This window comes from Hippopotamus amphibius, chromosome 2 (genome assembly GCF_030028045.1).
Source record: "Hippopotamus amphibius kiboko isolate mHipAmp2 chromosome 2, mHipAmp2.hap2, whole genome shotgun sequence".
Taxonomy (NCBI): domain Eukaryota; kingdom Metazoa; phylum Chordata; class Mammalia; order Artiodactyla; family Hippopotamidae; genus Hippopotamus; species Hippopotamus amphibius.
This window is the reverse complement of record NC_080187.1, coordinates 170,921,562-170,940,707: the sequence shown is the minus strand read 5'-3', so window position 1 is coordinate 170,940,707 and position 19,146 is coordinate 170,921,562. Positions and strand designations below refer to the sequence as shown.

Here is a 19,146-nt window from a genome sequence, read left to right as displayed (position 1 = left end):
ATGGTTATAAACAAAGAGTTGGATACTTTATAAATGGGAAATAGTTCTCAGAGGTGAATGAATGAGAAAATTGCCTTTAATGTGGCCAAAATCCATTTCTTTAAAATTTCAGATTAATAAAAGCAGTAATGTGTTTTCTAAGCTTTATATCTAAGATCTAGAAGAAATGGCTTTCTTACACGTGTCAATTTTCAACTGCAAAAAATCATTTAGTAACTCAAAATGCCCACTAAGTAATTTATAATTAATAATGACCCCATGTGTAGAGGGACTGGCACTCTATACACTGCTGTTGAGAGTATAAATTGGTACTGCCTCTTGGAAACCTGCTTGGCAGATATACTGAAGGTGAACAGGCACATACTCTTCTATAGAGTAATCATATTCCCGGTACATACCTGACAGAAATATGTAAGTACATAGTCACCAAAAGACATGTACAAGAAGGTTCATAGCAACACTATTTGTAATAACCAAAAACCTGGAGAAAGTCCAAACATCAATCAAAGACAGAATGAAATTCATTTTAAACATCCTGCATTTGTACTCTCCTCCTCTCACCATCATTGGTTCGAGGGGAGGGATAAATTAGGAGTTTGGGATTAACGTATTTGCACTATTACATATAAAACAGATGACCAACAGGGACCTACTATATAGCACAGGGAATTATACTCAATATTTTCTAATAACCTATAAGGGAAAAGAATCTGAAAACAACTATATATATATATCACTGAATCACTTTGCTATACAGCTGAAACTAACAACATTGTAAATCAACTATACTTCAATTAAAAACCAAACAAAAAACAAACAAAAAATAGAAGGAAAAACTGTGGTACAGTTTTTACAATAGACTCATACTCAGTAGTGAGAAGGACAAACTACAGCCACATGCAACAGCATGGGTAAGTCAACCTCAGAAACAGCACTGAGAGGACGAAGCTAAGCACTAACTAGGACACACTCTGGGATTTCATAAGTTCCTAGCAGGCAAAGCTACACCGCAGTGCTAGAAATCAAAACCACGGTTATCACGTGGGGAAGGAGGTACTGAAGGGAGCGTCTGAGCAGCTGATAATATTTGGGTGCTTGATCTGGGTGCTGATTACAAAGAAGTGTTCCCTTTGGGAAAAGGCGTTGGGCTGTATGTTTATAATCTGTACACTTTTCTATATGTAAATATAAATTTAAGATATTAAGAGATTAGCAATGGTACTGTCTAGGCCTTATCTGGATTTTATAATAATTAGAGTTGCATAAAAATATGTATGGACCTGGATGAGGTATGAAAACCATATTTTTTACAGTTCATTCAAATTTTCACACTTGAATTTATATATATGAGAGGTAAATCGATACGGGGCAATTAGTAAAGCTGAACACTGACTCAATCTTTGATGATATTAAGGAATTTGTTGTTATGATATTGGTATTTTGTCTGTGTTTTTTAAAGGTCTCTGTCTTTTGGGGGACTTCCCTGGTGGCACAGTGGCTAAGAATCTGCCTGCCAATGCAGGGGACACGGGTTCAGTCCCTGGTCCAGGAAGATCCCACATGCCGCGAAGCAACTAAGCACATGTGCCACAATTGAGCCTGTGCTCCAGAGCCTGAGAGCCACAACTACTGAGCCTGCATGCTGCAACTACTGAAGCCTGAGCGCCTAGAGCCCATGCTTGGCAACAAGAGAAGCCACTGCAATGAGAAGCCCTTGTACCACAATGAGTAGCCCCTGCTCACAACTAGAGAAAGCCCCGAGCACAGCAATGAAGACCCAACACAGTCAAAAATTAATTAATTAATTAAATTTAAATTATATATAAAAGAATTAAATTGTAAAAAAGTCTCTGTCTTTTGAATATATATATAGGGAAATATTTAAGAATGAAATGAGATGATTTACATAAAAATGATTCAGTGAGGGGAAGTAGATGGGAAATAAATGCAATAGGACAGGCCAGGAGAGTTCATTGTTGAAGGTTGATGATGGGTACATGGGGTTCACTATACTCTTCTCTCTACTGTTGCATATCTCTAATTTTCCATAAAAAATTTTAAAAAAATAAGTAGAAAATTCCATTCAGAAAAACAATAAGCTTATTGCAAGCTTGTAGGCCAAATGGCCTATTTAAGGAAACGCACATAAATAATTAACACATCAGTATAGTTCTCATGTATTATATTCATATTATATTCACCTATTAATACCATAGACTTTTTTCTCCCAAATGTTTTCTAAGCTTCCATAAAGTTCATTCCTAATATTCTGCACATCCAAAAGCAAATCTGAAGGTTTTACTTGGTTAAAGCCAAATATCATTTTATACCTCTCTTTTTGAGTTATTCTAGACAAAACCAAGTTTTTGAAGTGGCAGGATTGTGACTATTCATGCTCTGCAAGCAGCATTTAATGTTCTGAATCATGAAAATTTAACCCCGATCCCATAATTAAGACTCCCTTTATCATTAGAACAAAATTCTGAGTTGAAAGATTTTGAAGTACTGTTATTCAAGGAAAACATACTATGAACCAGACAAGTACCTCATCTCACTAAGCACAGGTAGAAAACCACTTGGTTTGTTTAGTGTTATCGACAAATTTTGTCAAACAAAAAAGATATGACCAAAGGACACTCTGCCTCAGAGGAGGAAGCCACACCACGAAATTTCTAAGCATAAGGAAATACCCCCAGACGCACTCTACTTCTTCATATGTTTGCAAGCACATGCAAAATACTCAATGGACAAACCTGTTCCTGCTTAAATTTCTATTAAATTTCTGACAGACAGCATGAAGAATCATGTCTCCTGCATCTCTGATAGCATTCTTTTGTGTCTAAAGGAATGGGCCTTATGTAAATGTCTGAAATCCTGAGTGCTGATAATATAGAATATTAGAGGGGAAAAGCCCACAGCTGTCATAACAAATTACCACAAACCACGTGGCTTAAAACAAGGTATGTTTATTCTCTCACAATCCTGGAGGCCAGAAGTCCAAAAGTGAGGTATCAGCAGGCCATGCTCTTATCAAAGGTTCTTGGGGAAAACCTGTTCCTTGCCTCTTCCAGCTTCAGAGGCTGCCAACATTCCTTGACTTGTGGCTGCATCACCCAATCTCTGCCTCTGTCTTCACCTCACCTTTTCCTCTGCGTGTCTGATCTCCCTTTGCGGCTCTCATAAAGACACATGAGGTGGCATTTAAGCCTCACCAAGACAATCCAGGGTAATCTCCTTATCTTGAAATGCTTAATTACATCTGTAAAGACCCTTTTTCCAAATAAGGTAAAATTCACAGGTTCCTGGCATGAGGATGTGGACATATACTTGGGAGCTTCTATTGGTCCTTTGGTCCATGATGCTCTCTCTGTTTGCTGTGCCGTAGTCACACTGGTCTGCTTTCTGCTTCTCAAGGTTGGCCTGCAGAGTGTTTCCTGTAGCCCCTCGGTTCCCACCCCATTCCCAAGACCCCTAAGTAAACTCTTTTTCAACCATTACATCCCAGTTCATCACTCACTTCCTCCTGAAGACACCGAGTTCTGCTCTATGCTCTCTTTTACAGTAACAGACTCAGTATTTTATAGCTGATTATTTACAGCTCTGTCCCCATTTCAACACCATAAATACAGATGATAGTGTTTATGAATTTTTGGTCCACAGTAAGACCTCAATAAATACCGAATAATTGAAAAACTAACTCACGCTAAATGGTGGCCATAAGGCTTAGCATCACTAATACTCACAGCACAGATGAGCATCTTCAGAACAGACAGAAAAGGCTAAGGGCATGAGGACATGGAGTGTGCAATAAGTACTACTTGCTCTTCTTGGGTGGGGTGGTGGGGCCTCAGAGAGGGCTGGAAAAAGAGAGTGGATCCCAGGGTGGGCTACGCATCCTTGCAAAGGCTGCCAACTCCCCAGAAGAAAGGAGACGGCATGCTGGTCAATGGCTTTTAGGAAAGCAGCCAGTTCTTTCCCAAAGAAAACAAGCCCACCTACATTTCCGGCATGCATGGGAGGGGTTGCCAAAGCTCCTTAACTCAGGCAACCACCAGGGAAATAAAGTTATTTCAAACCCTAACTGCTTCCTAAGAAGGACGGGTCCTAATAATGACTAGGGTTGTTTTATCTCCATTTTGGGATAAGATGGGTTTGGGCAAGTCTTCAGATGGGATGGGTTAAGCACATGGAGGGGGAAGTAGCTGAAGAAGTCCTGAATTGCTCTGCATAATGGCAGGGGAAGAGCAGGCTGACGGGGGAGAGGAGGGTCCTCGAAGCAGAGCCCTACACTCTTCATAAAAAGGCAACTCGTGAGGCTGTGCAGCCTGGGCTCTGGGGAACAGGGGGCTGTGTTACCTGCTGTCGGTACATGATTGTAGACACCCTCTCCTGCCTCTACTAAGGAAACTTCATGGCATCTACACTGCTTACTAATGCCCTTTGCTAAGTCAATTACACTAAGTGAAGGCCTAATGGAGCACTGAGATCTGCATGTGAGCTGACCCTGACCCAGTTATGACCACAGACACGAACTGGGTATGAGCAGAAGCCAGGTGAGGAGAGGCCAAGGGCTACCTGGGTCCCACGGTAATTTACAACCAGGGAGGACATGGATCATCTTTCCTATAAAGTGGGGCTGCTGTAAGGCAGTACAACAGTGGTGCTAAAATAAATGATCAATAATTCCCCCTTAGCTTCTGATGACAGAGGAGAGGGACACAGCCTGATACAGAAAGCAGTGGCTTTAGGAAGCATGGAGGTTAAGTGCTCAGGCTCTGGAGACAGAAGGATCTGGTTTGAATCCCTGCTCCAACATTTACTGGCTCTGTGATATTAGACAAGTTACTTGGCCTCCCTGCTGCTCACTTCCTTCATCCCAGCAAGGGGCTAACAAGCTCCCATGCCTCTCTGGAAGGATTATTTATATACATATGGATGTATATAAATGTATATGTATATGTGTGTGGGGGGGTATATATATATACCCACATATGGATTAAATGAGATCATGCATGTAAGCTGCTTAGAACAGTAACTGGTATATAGTAAGTGTCTAATTAATGTTTGTTATTTGTATTGCTGTTCTCATCTGAAAAGTTCTTTAATGCTCAGCTATTGGTCTATAAAAATTAAGTTGAATGTGGCAGGAAGTGAGAGTAACATCCTTAGTAAGATGCCTAACTGGTTACCCTCTTCCAAATGGTCAAAGGACTAGTGGGATGCCTGGTGGAGAGATGTTAAAGTGATCAACCCCCTGGGGGCCACTGTCCCACCTGACACGGAAGTCTCATGTCTGATGCCAAAGCTTCCCCAAGCCACACATCCAAATTCTTCTGCTCCAGCTGCCACAACAGCCACCCATCCTGCTGCACCTTCTCCATTTTCACACACAGGTGGAAGGGAAAGGCTTAAGGCTTATCATCTTCTTGGATCTGGCCACTGGAGTCCTGGCTGCCTCCTTTGTTGATAAGGACAAAGAGGTTGGAATGTAGGTATGCCAGCTACTTTGGACACGTCTGCAGGGGGAACTGATAGCACGGAACTCTCATCACCAGCAACAATTAGACATTCAACTCAAATGGCAAAGTGAGACAGAGTCATAGCCCTCAATGGAAACAACTGAGCAAAAAGGCCGTGGTGGGCAGTCAGTGGCTGTGGCGAGGCAGTGAGGCTGCTCCTCGAGGCACAGCATTTCTCAGCCTGCAGGTGGTTCCGGGATCTGGCCCCACTTCCCTCAGCAAGTCCTCCTCCACAGAGACCAGGGCCAGGGCTCCACACCAGCCGGGCGGACAACCAGGAGACAACCACCACAGCGGCAGTAGCGGCCACTCAGCACACCTCGTATGTGCCAGGAAACACGCCAGGTGCTGCACACACATCACCTCTAATCTTTACAACCACACTCAGCTTTACTGCTGAGGAAACCAAGGCATCGAGAAGGGAAGGCACTTGCTCAAGACCACACAGCAGGTATCAGTGCAAGACTCAAACCCAAGCCTGTTTGACTGCAAAAGCCCCAGTTCTTTTCTCCACTTCATGATGTAGCTACTGGCTACGGATTCCCATTCGCCTATAAAAGCACAAGAGAGCGTTTAATTTCCAACTGGCAAACGACTGGGTAATTAAACATGAAGAAACAATTGCCTACCAGGTATTTGGTCACGTGGGTCAACGGAATTAAGGGAAAAAACAAAACAAAACAAAAAAACCATGGCACCTTTGAATAGACTGGAGTTATACAGAAAAGAACAAGCCTTCGGTAAGGAGTTAGGCTAAGTTACAGAGGCTGGTACACCCACAGCAGAGGGCTTCGCCACTGCCTACCGGGATGATCTCATCAGGGCCATGGTTGAAACGCTACAGACTAAGTCCTCAGAGGCAGGCTTTGGCTTTTAAAGCCTTTAATGATAGAAGAAAATCCAAATGAATGGCATTAGTTTGCATAAAAATGAACATGGAGAAAACAAAATGATAAAGCAGAAATTGGTTTTCAGAGGTTTCTTTTATATCCTCAAAGCGTGTTATCAAACTGCAGGGAATCCAAGCTCTTCAGGGACTGGTTACCCAGCTTAAAGCCATGGCTGTGTACAGACTTGAGAAGCCCGCCTGCTGCCTGCGGGGGTTTAAGGCTCTCCACCCAAACAATGACATTTTAAGAAGAAGAAAATTAAAATTGACAGTATATCAGCTTAAAAAAAAACAAAAAACTCATGCTAAACGACCAAGCAAGCATCTGTGTGGTTTTGTTCTTGTAACACACTGATTGACTACACCTTCCCAAGAAGATACTGGAACTTAGCTCTTAACAGCGCCAGCACTCATGCTAATGCCAGGGCCATGGCACCTGGGGTCAACAGGCAGCACAGCCACAGAGCAGTCAGTGGTGGGTCCCACTGTGTTCTTCCCTTGAATGTAGTGCTGTTTAAGCCCTCAGGGTATTCTCGGGGCTCTTAAGCTCCCTGAGGATGGAGCTGCATTTTGCGTGATTCTGTGCGTGACACACACACACACACACACACACTGAGGTCTCCCGTGTGCCAGGCTCTCGGCAGGTGGCCTTGTTTAACTTCCACATGAAGCCCACAAGCTACAAAGTGTCCCCACTGCTTAGTTGAGGAACGTGGTTCACGGGAGTCAGGTGCCTTCTGCGGCCACAGCTAGAAAGGGATACGCCTGAGCTGTGGACAGAGCTGTGCCTGAGCCCTCTTATGCTTTCACCACACCAAAACTTTCAGCATATTTTGTGATGTGAAGTGTCATCCAAACCTCCTCGCTTTAAACTGAAACTTGTCACTTATTTGCTCTTCAGAAAAGACAGCTAATTTTCATCTTCAGAATGGATACTTCTACACAAGTCAATATGGCAGTGACAACACCTGTGATCAGGTGCTTAATGAGTATCAAGTTCTTTGGACTAGAAATCCTCTTTGACCCCTCCACAGACTTCCATTCCTGTTGGAGGAAAGTGCAAAGTCACCAGCTGCTGCTTTCTTGCCTTTTCTAGTTTGGTTTCTGACAGATGACTAATGACTCTTACTCCTTGTCACCAATAGAAGAACACTTTCAAATGTCAGAGGAGGATGACAAAGAAGCTAACATTTATTAAGCACTGATTATATTCTGGGGCCAAGCAAGGTGGGGTGTATATGTGTGTGTGTGTGTGTGTGTGTATATATATATTTATACACACACATATATATACATATATCATCTCATACAACTTTTTCAGTTCTCATAAAAGACCACCAAGATAGCTGTTTTTAACCACCATTTTACATAAGTGGGAACTGAGACTCAGAAAGACCAAGTTGATTCTCTCTAGGTTACACAGGTTATACAACTAGTCTGTGGTAGAAGCAAGATTCAAATCCATATTTTTTCTGTCTCCAAAACTTTTGCCCTTATGCAGGGTTACTTCTGGTCGCTTTGATCCTGGAAATGGATGAAACAGATGACATATACAGAACCATCACTTGATTAGCCATTTCTGAGCCCTAGGTTTTCTCCACTCATTACACTATACGTGACAAAAAGCCTCCAATTAGAAGGGCTTCTGCAACTTCTCACCAACACAGTGTACCTGATTTGTCAACATACACAGACAACTCATCTTTTCAAGACCCATTAGAGACTCGGGGAAATGATGCTCTACAGACCACCTCTCATTAAAGGAAAACTTGAAAGTTCTAATTGGGCTCAATGTGGTTAGGCTAAAATTAGAGTAATCCAACTCATAAGTCTAAGTAAATCATCCCAATCCAAATCTTGTTTTCAATACTGCACAGATCAACGTATTCATGATATTAACTGCACTGTATAATGCCAAGTACTGTATCCTCAAAAGACTTTAAGTACCACCGTTCTATTCTTACCTCCAGGTAAAAATTAAACTGGTCACAGGGAAATTTAAACTCATTCCTGCAAAACTCTGCCCCTTGCTTGTGACCTGTAAGGTATCTGCAGTCCAGATTCAAAGAGCTCATTTTATGGGGAAGAAGATTCCTTTCTTCCTCTGACCTCAACATTCACAGAGCTGTACTGTAGCTCAAAATAAAATTAGATTTTGGAAGGAAGCGAGTTTGAAATATTATGTAGAAAAATCTTGGCAACAAGATCCCTATCATATCACAGTCTCAAAGCCAGAGAATTTTATCTGGAAGGCTGGCTAACAGTGATTTTTAAAAAAACACCACAAACACACTTTTTGAAACTGAAGGAGGCATTTATAATCCTAAGTGCCCTTGATTAGGAAGTCGATTTATGAAAATGAGTGACGCAAGGCTCCTTAGTATCAAATTGCGTCTTTTTATTGCAACACTCTTCATTAAAATGCAAAAACCAACAGCAACCAAATTAAATGAAATCTAAGTCCATCTAACAGGCTGTCCTCTAACATTCAAGGTAAAAACTGTCCTCATACACAAAGGTTCCAAGCAAGAGTTCTTAAGTATTAACATTGAACAAATGAATACTTCCAATACAGACATGAGGAAATAAGCACTATGGAATAATGATCAAAGCATGTTTACCCAGTGTGTGTATCAACCCCAGATATAATTATAAATTATACAAATTATAAATTATACAGCCAGGTATAAAATGGGTGATCATCCTTGTTCAATAAGTGCTCTCAGTGTTCCTATCCCCACTATCACCACTAGCCTTAGAAGGGTTGCCACGTTTTGCAAACACAAATGCCCTCAGGGAAGGTATTCAGATTACATATCAGCCTATAAAAGTTTTCGTAAATTATATTATTTCTCTCCTAACATCTCAGATCAGTAACTCTGAGGAACTGTGTTTTGAATTGTGTGGGTGAGAGAAGAGAGAGAATTATTTCAGAGTGAGGGAACAGTGGCCAAAAAGAGGCTCTGGGAAGCAAAGGGTATCAGTACCTAAGAGGAGCTAACAGGACCCCTGAAGCGGAGAGCAACAGAGAAAGGGGGGCAGAGGGTAAAGACCATCTCTGAAATCCACACTCACAGAAAGTCAAACCCAATCTCAGAATTATGCTATTTCTGGAAACAAAAGTGATACTGTTAATAGCTCCAAATCCCATGCAAAAGGGAATATTCTGATTTATGTTTATCTTTATGTAAGTTGTGACACACCTGAATGACTTTTGGAGACCTAGTATTTGAATTTAAGTTCAAAAAATTTCTTTCCCAAAGAAGGGTGACATAGCCACGCTCGAAGTAAATAGTCTCTACAACCATAACCTGTGAAGAATAACAACTGACCAATAAAGAAATAATTATGTACAAAAGAGGAAAGGCACTAACAAACAGAATTGCTCATACGGGAACCAAGGACATTGCTCTATCAGCAAAGAAGGAGGCTCCCCTGGATGAATCAATAAACGTCAGGTCCAGAAAGGAAGTGTAGGTTTCCCTTTTTTAAACAGTACAAAAGGCCAAGAAGCTTCAGAACTAAGTCAACCAGGTCGGACCTGATGATAGTGCACGAAAAGTAAAGCCACAGTTCTTTACAGCCAGTCCAAATCAAACCTAACATCAGAACTGAAACAGGTAACTGTCTCAGCCAGATGTCAGGTTCCAAAAGGAGACCCATCATTTGCAACAACCAAGCACCAAGCGCTGTGCCAGGCCCCTCACCTGTTAGGGCACTTAGTTCGCACACAGCTGGCTCTCTGCCTTCTGGAAAGCCATGGAATCACTGGGGGTGGGTTAGGGGCGGGAGTGGGGCTTAGGCTGAGTCCCAAGCGCCGGTGCGTGCTCACTGCTTTGGGCAACTTCCCCTACAAGCCAGAGACTCTACAACAGTAGATTACAGTCTACCAGCCAGAAGTTATCACGTAGCAAACGCTTCCCTCCCTCCCCCATGCCTCTAGCTGGGGCTCTCCAACCATTTTTGACTAGGCATCCCCTCAGTAAAAAATTATGAGTATTAACTGCCAATATATGCATGCTTGTCAATTATAGACTTGGACCACGGCTCTAAAATATGATGGCCATTATAAAGCACACATGAAAGATATAAATTAGAAAGCAATTACATTTTAAATAGAATTTCTACCATCTTCTTCTCTTAACCCAAAGGATCAGGCAGTGCACCACATTTAGAGACAATGACATTTTGGTTTTCCCCTCAAAAACACTCTCACTGGGCACTCTCCATTTTATGGGTCCCCAAGCCCAGGAGGAAGTGAGAGAGAAGTGAGGTGAGCCTGCACGCTTGGCCATTACAAGTAACCCATGCCCAGTTTCTTACAATACCCAGACCCTAGAAGGGACAGAGCTACTTTCTTGATGGGCAGCCGATAGGCTCTGCCCAGGAGTGAGTGGTACCGACGGCCGCTGCATACTGATGTGAAAAGGAACAGCACAGAGATACATCCTCCAATCAGTTTAGCCACAAATCCCATCTCTTTCTCATCTGACCCTCCTTCAACCAGAATAACTCCCAAGGTCAAAAACCAACCTGGCAAGAAGGTCTGGGCACGTTTTCTTCCTTCTTTTGCCTGACTGTAGTGCTTCTGTGACGTCAGCCAAGCCATCCAACCCCTCTGGGCCTCTTTTTTCATGTAAACGTTGGTGTTGTATTTGAGAATGACTAAGGATTCTCCTAGCTACACAAATCTAGAATTCTAAAAGAAAATTCCTAAGAAGTTAATTTCCCTCTATTTAGGTTCAAATGTTGGAGCTGATATAATGTCAGATGTGAATCATTAAGGAAATGCCCTGACCTAGGGGAAAAAGCATCAAATGGTTGGTTGACATCTACCACTTCCCCCACCTCTCACCTAACAATATAGAAGATGTCGAAGGAATTAGTAGTACGTGAACCAGACCAAAAAGATGTGGCAAAGAGCCACCTTTCTGAAGGAACATGAGGGCTGAGTCTAGGTAAAACACACACCTTCTTTTTCTGTAAACACAGACGTGCGCACACACGCTTACGAACACCTGCAAATGCACATGAAAATCACGTAATGGCCCACTCCTAAAAGAAGCAGACATCATATGAACTTCAAAGAGAACCTGATCTAGAACTATGTTAAATACCATGGAGACGATTAATCAGCTGTTAAGCACACAAACTCATCGGATATTTCACTTTTAAGGCGTCTGGCAGACGTGGGTTTTGAGATAAGCTTATTTTGGCCCACAGATCACTGAGATTCCAGCTGCTTCTTCCACTCAGGAGCAGTGAGGAGGTTTCCTCTTACAAGTTGTCTGTGTGTGCCTCAATTCCCTAATCTGTGTAAGATGGGTTTTTGTTTGTTTTTTTAAAAAAAGGCAAGACCGAGTTCCTTATTTCTCACTGTGAAAACTGACAAAACAAAATATCTAGCAACAGATGAATGGTTAAATACTCTATGACACCCAAGAAGCCATTAAAATTAACCTTATAAAGACTGTAAAAAATTAAAAATTTTGTTACCATATAAATGAAAAAAGAAGATGAAATTGTACCTAGAATATTATAAAGGGGGAGGGGTATTAAAAAAAAAACACGTGAAACCAAAAAAGCCAAAGTTACAATTTTTACATGATTTTCCCATTTTTTTCTTCTTTTTTGATGGCATAAAGATGTCTTTGATAAAGAACACATTTACATTTGCAGGGAGAAATACAACTGAAAATTCATGGAACCAAAAACAGCTGATTCTTACCTATCCACAAGGTGGAAAGGATTCTAACCAGAGAAAAAACTTATGTAACTGCTGCTACTCATATTAGCTGGAAAATCAAGGAGGACAACTCTCAATTCTATTGCTTCCTCTTATGAAAATGGAAACTTAGATCTCCAGGAATCAAGGCTGGATATATTCTTGTCATTTCAAATTGACTTGCCAAGCTGCTGTAGCTTCTCAGAGCCGCATAATTTGTTAAACTGATACAAACATCAAAATGTGCTGGGCATGGGGTCTGCAACCTAAGCTACAAGGGAGCCACATGTGGTGGACAAAAACTAATCTGTGTTAAAATGGTGTGTAAGGGGGAGGGGGAGACTGTATGAATACCCTCGGACAGATTTTTTAATAAAAATGGAGTTTCCATTTTTCCCTTGAAAGCCGACTTTAAGGAAATGTAGAACTAAAAACGATTACTGTGAAAAAAGAACATTCGGGGAAACTTTTGATATATTCAGTGCTCATTACATGGTCATTTATTCCCCTGTAATATGAACTCTTTCTTCAGGAGAAATAGTTAAGTGCTTCAAAAATTTGAGATAACAGCATCCCACTGTAGGTTACAATGGAATCGTTTATAAATCGCTCATATTTGATGATTCTTCAAGTCTGAATGAATCAGAGAAATCTACATTTTCTTCTTGGTAACTGGGCTGTTAGGTAGAATAAAAACTCCTGCTCAGTGACTTGACGAATTACAAGGGAATTCAAAGACCACCCAGCAGCATCTTAGTGCGACTAAGGGCAAGTTACAAAACAAAACAACACTGCAGCTCACAAGCTGGAGCTCCAGCCCAGAAAGTGAGCCCAAATCAGCAGTCTCAGGCGAAGGGAGATTTTGCCTGATTCCCCCCAGACGCTCCACCTCTTCCACAAAGCGATGAGGTGTGTGCAATACGGATCGTGCCATGGAATGGCAGTCTGGGGAAAGACAGACTGCAGACTCACAAAGACAACCTGGCGATGCTAAGTGCTATCATGGAGGTGACAAGGGAGACCAGAGAGAAACGTGAGCAAGTTCAGAGCACAGTAACTAACCGGTCATCTAGCCTCATGCAACCTCACTGTCCTCATGGTCATTTATAGTTTCTTTTGGAAAATTCTGCCTGTGGTTGAGCATGGCTGTAAACATCACTCGTATTCATTCTCTCTCCCTCTAAAGGAAAGCTAACAGGAAAGAGGTGGGCAAACATGAACCTGATCTGGGCTGAAAAGCTGGGTCCACAGGCGTCTGTACCAGCCTCTCCCACTCTGGCTGTTTGCTTAACAGTGCACTTGATTGACCCCAAAGAATGTTTTATTTTGTTTCAATTTTTCTTTTGATCCAGTGGAGATAGGTGTAGGAAAATAACATCTCCCATTTCAGGGAGAGGAACTCCAGGGACTAAGCCAGTTCTAACTCCCCACAAAAGGGGATAAAGAGGCCTGAACACAAGGACTTCAGCATCCAATGTACCCAACATTGTGCAAATACGCATGAGATCAGAGTGAACGTCTTCAAACTCTCAGAAATAGAAGAGCAGTGGGATGTCCCCTAGCATTCCAGTTTGGATAGGGGGAAATAATTTGGAACAGAGAATTAAAAGAAGCTAGGTTTAGAAACTGGGAGTCAGAATGACCTTGAGATCCCTGGCGGGAGTGGGAATAGAGGGAAAAGAAAGGTAAACTTGAAAGGGAAAAAGTGTGGAAGGGGAGGTAGGAAAATCCCAAGAGAAATCTGGGTTTTCATGTGTTTTTTTCTCTCACATGACATGGGTCACAGAAGCCTCTCAGACATATATTAACATATTTTCTAAAAACTGCAGATGAATTACCTTTGTCTGGCAAGAACAGGTGGATGTCCCATTTAATGACAAGATAATAATATTGCTCATAAGGCTGAGTATCTTCTAGAAATCGGGACTTATACACACACGCACACATATAGTTCAGTTAACCCTCAAAATGCCCTTGGGATATGGATATTATTTCCATTTTACAGATGAGAAAACTGAGTCTCAAAGACTTGAAAGACCTGGTACAGCCAGTATTTTACCCTGAGCCAGTTTTATGCCTATTCCCATATTCTGCACAGCTGGTCTGGGAGAAGGCAGGGAGCAATGGGGACTTGTGGTGGCCCCGAGCACCTTTGACTACAACTGACAAATGAAACCCTGATGATGTTTAATGCCCAATACAACAGCAAAGAGCACTAACATCTAAAAGGGGTAAAAATCACGACCACCAAAGAACGCATCTGCATGAATTAAAACCCTGCCTACTGCTCGGCAGCTGTTCAGGATGTCCGCCAGGTTCTCAGCGCCTTGCCAGCCACATTCCAGAAGGAGAGCTGCCTTAGTTTGCAATCTCCCGAACCTCCGCTTGCTCTACCTTTGCAATTAGTCAAAACTAATCAAAACGAACATAAGTGAATCAGCTGTGAAATCCCTGTTCTTCACTGTGGGCTGTGTGGTGGGAGAGTGCACAGATGGAGTTTCCTTTTTAAAGGAAATGTTTTGGCACTAGCCTCTGTCAAGAGTTTTCCCTTGTTTCCATCTGGTTTTAGTATTGGAACGCGTACATGAGAGAATGGAAAAAGAAAATTCTGTTGGCGTGCTAAACCACTAGAAAAGCTAAAGTGGTCAACAGCACATCCTCTAAATCCTTGGAGATTAAAATGCTTTTGTGCAAGGAATGTTGTCACATTGTAAGGAAGGAGAGAGTTCAGTTTCTTGGTTCCAGCTTGTTCTGAAAAAAAAAATTTTTTTAAGTGTGCACATGTCGGAGGAAGAGGGACCCGATTTGAGTCTCAGCCTTATCACCATCTAGCTGCCTGCCCCTGGACAGGGTACTCACCCGCTTTAAACCTTGGCTAATTCATGTAAAGTAGAAACTACAACAAAAGCCACGTCCCAAGGCTGTTATGAGGATTGAATGATATAACATTTGTTAAGTGCTTCGTTCTCCATTTTTGGACTCTCCTATTCACCAGGCTTTAAAAAGACAAATAGTATTACTACCAGTTTTCACAGGAAGAGATCTAGAACCATCGAGGAAACTCTAAAAAAAATTTAAGGCATCTACTTTTTTTTTTGAGTTGCATAACTGAAGAAAAGTCCATACATGGCAGTGTCCTTGTCAGGACCCACTCAGAATTTCCCTGGGGAATTAATTTTCTCTAAGACTCAAATATATCTGCTGACACTATCATTTTACTGTGGGACTTCCTTAGCAGCCCAGCTACTGGTGTAGAGGACTGTCACCACTGCCACCAACCACCCCCAACCCCATCCCACTCCCGGCCAAAACCACCCAACGCCTAAACCGGTAAGAAAGTAGAGTAATCGTGAAACATGATTTTCTCTAAAGCTGTGTGAGGGAGGGTGAGAAGAGATGCTTGGAAGTCCTCTCTCCTGTAACTCTTATGCCTGAGAGACAGACAGACAAACAGAGGAGCACAGCGTCTAAGGGAATACAGGCCTAGAATCAAACCACCCGGGTTTAAATCTCTGTTATGTAACTCATAAACCGATGATCTTAGGCTAGCCAATTGACTTCCGTATGCTCAGTTTCCTTATCTGCAAAATGAAGATGGTACTGTTATCTACCCCATAACATTGTTATAAGGATTAAATGAGCTCATATACGTAAAGGGCATAGAACCATCCCCAATTTAGGAACTCGATAAGTACTATTACAACTATTAGCAGTAGTAGTATTACTACTCCTAATTCAAAGGTGGGGGGGAGGGCTGGTGCTTCACTAACCGTGTTGAGCACTGAAGCATGTGATGGGTTCATGGCGGGTGCAACACTGAAGGTCATTTACAAATGACACCTGGTGGCAACATCTACTGAGCCAGAAAACATTTCAGAAGAAAACCCTCTCTATTTTTAACTTCATGTAACCAAAGATATTATTGTTGGAAATGTTTTAATCTAATGTGTCTACACACAGATGAAGCTTTGCTCACTTGCTGGCCGCTCACCTCCTGCTGTGCAGCGCATTTCCATCCACGGCCCGGGGGTTGGGGACCCCTGATGTAAAGTACGACAGTAGATATTCTATTTTTCTAAAATAAAAAAGGATGTGGAAAGAATCATATAATCAAGACACTGGAAATAACTTTGGTTTTTATTGCACTGTCTTCTAGAGCTACTTAAAGTTTTAGAGCTGGATTTACATACCAAATGCCTATAATAAAGAGACAAAAGGCTTACCCTGATATATATTCCAAATGGAGGAGAGTCTATTACTCAATAACCTCAGAAATGAGACAGAAGACACAATACAGGTCAAAAGTGTTCAATGTCTTTATGAATTTGGAAGAGTTAGGGAGAAACCCATTCCTTAACATGTGGCTCACTCTACACCACACCCCCTCCTGACCTATGTCGGAAAAAATGAGGTGCTGCAGCAGTACGAGCATGGCCACTGGGGTCATAAGGACTGGGTGGATTTCTGTCACTTCAAAAGTGGTGATCCTGGGACATCACGACCTCTCTGATGAACACTGGTGCCTTCGTCTGCGAAAAGAAGAATGTACCACCGAATCGGGATATGGATAGGGATGTTGTGAGGATTAACTGGAATTAAAACAAATAAACATACACAGGATGCTTTTTATTTTCTTCTACATAATATCTGAAAGACTGATACTTTCAATATTTACTACTTCTATAATAAAGTATAACATTATTATAGTTCTTTTGTATTTCTTCTTTCACTGCTAATATCTTTGTCCATCTCTGAGTTCAGTGTGGATTTCTTAATTTTTCCTGGATAAAGACTCTTGGAAACTCAGCTCACCACTCCTGAATAAACCATTTCTATCAAGGTCAAATTTCATCTGTCTTGAATTTTTTCCTTCACTCTCTTCTAATATTTATAGACCTTGAGATGAGATCCAGTCTGAATTTAGAAAGTAGATAAAATGAATTTCTTTCTTATGCCAGATCTCTGACAAGTAACTCTGGTTACCCTAATTCCAATAGCAACCTATAAAAAATGTCCTCAGACACTAATTCTTTTGAGTGTCCATTTGGATTATTAACAACCTGAATTTCTCCCTATATGACATGTATGAAAGAAGAATGAAATCTGCTATAAAATTTCCAAGGGGGTTCCGAATCCTAGAACCTCGGGGCCTAAAAGAAGCTTTGAACTTGTCAACTAAATTGAAGCCCAGAAAAATTCAGAGCTTTGACCATGGCCAGTCAAGAAGAAAAAGACTGACGTATTGTTTTGATAGAACTGAGTACCAAAAATATATCATTATGTCAAGTTTACCAGTAAGACAAGCCAGAGCATAACTCCCCAAGATAGTGAAATTTCTCAACCTTAGCTTCAGTATCTCACACACAATACTTTCAAGATACATGTAAGTTTCCCCACCACCCCTCATGCTGCATTAGCAGGGCCTAGGCGGAACGAGGCCATCCACAAAGTTCTAGTGATTATTCTAAGGAACACTCACGGAGATAAAGAAGAGTACTGCCAGGTCCGAGCCTCCTAAACCACATCATTACCTTCCATGGGGATCCATTTACATAAACGATTTCATCAAAGATTATTCGGAACTTTTTTTTAATAATAAAATTTTGCTCTCTACAAATGTAAAATCACTTTGAAAAGATTAAGAGTCTCTGTGTTTAGAATATAAAATGTTGGGGATCTCCCTGGTGGTGCAGTGGTTAAGAACCCGCCTGCCAGTGCGGGGGACATGGGTTTGATCTCTGCTCCAGGGAAGATCCCACATACTGTGGAGCAACTAAGTCCGTGCACCACAACTACTGAGCCTGCGCTCTAGAGCCCTCGAGCCACAACTACTGCGTCCATGTGCCGCAACTACTGAAGCCCGCGAGCCTAGAGCCTGGTCTCCACAAAAAGAGAAGCCACTGCAATGAGAAGCCCGTGCACTGCAACGAAGAGGAGCCCCTGCTCTCTGCAACTGGAAAAAGCCCTCGCTTAGCAACGAAGACCCAAAACAACCAATAAATAAATAAATTTATTTTAAAAGAAAAAAATAGAGAATGTTTCAATCTCAAGAGTTACACAAAAACTAAAGTTTATGTAAGAGAATGTAGAATTAAAGTTTCTTCATGCTCCTTCTATGGGGAGCTTCCAAGGGAAGATTTTTATCCATTTATGGATATGAAGGGTAGCATTATACATTACACATACTGAATTAAAACAGGAGCAGGAAAATAGATTTTAAACATGAAACTATGGAATGTTCAGTAGGTAACTGGCCTCTAATAGTAAATTGATATTAACTTCTTAGCAAGCTTCTAGTTTAGTTTTATAGACCCAAATATCATGGAGGGGGCAACTGACAAAAGAAACAGTTGTGGACAGAGCTTGCTTTACAGTCTGAATGAGCAGCTCTAAGTTATAAATAAAGTCCATACTATCATCAGGTATTTAGTAAGCTATACATTTAAATCGCATCTTCCATTTAAGCATCTATTGTACCTATACTCAGCAATGTGCCAGGTGCTCTAAGGAACTTAGCACACACTGACACACAGATCAGACAGATGGAAGCACAGGTTTACACGATACACAGCTGCTTCTGTCTGAGGGCTGAAAAGGCCATCTAGGATAACTTCTCATACCTTTAAGGGAGAGGGCTAGTTTCTGTCCCCCTCACAGGGCAGACTGAGATAAGAAGATTAAGTCTTATAATCACCCCACTAGTAACTCTGTAAGACATTTTTTAGAGTCAATTTTACCAAGATATATTTACATATAATAAAATGCACCCATTTTAAGTGTGTAGTTTGATGAGTTGTGAAAAATGTATACACACAAGTAAACACCACCACAATCAACATATAGAACCCTTACACCATTGCAAGAAATTCCCTCATGCTCCTTTGCAGTCAATCATCAATTTCACCCCCAGGTAACCACCAATGGGCTTTCTGTCACTATAGCTTAAGTTCTGTATATTCTAGAATTTCATATAAATAGAATTATACATCATGTAGTCTTTTCTGTTTTTTTTT

At 41.5% G+C, this 19,146-nt stretch overlaps 1 protein-coding gene across 10 annotated transcripts in view; it reads right to left on the bottom strand.

Annotated features, from left to right (window-relative positions):
* The window catches only part of STXBP6 (syntaxin binding protein 6), a 239,307-nt gene that overhangs the window by 149,531 nt on the left and 70,630 nt on the right, over positions 1-19,146 (bottom strand). The gene's annotated exons all lie outside the window — the stretch shown is intronic.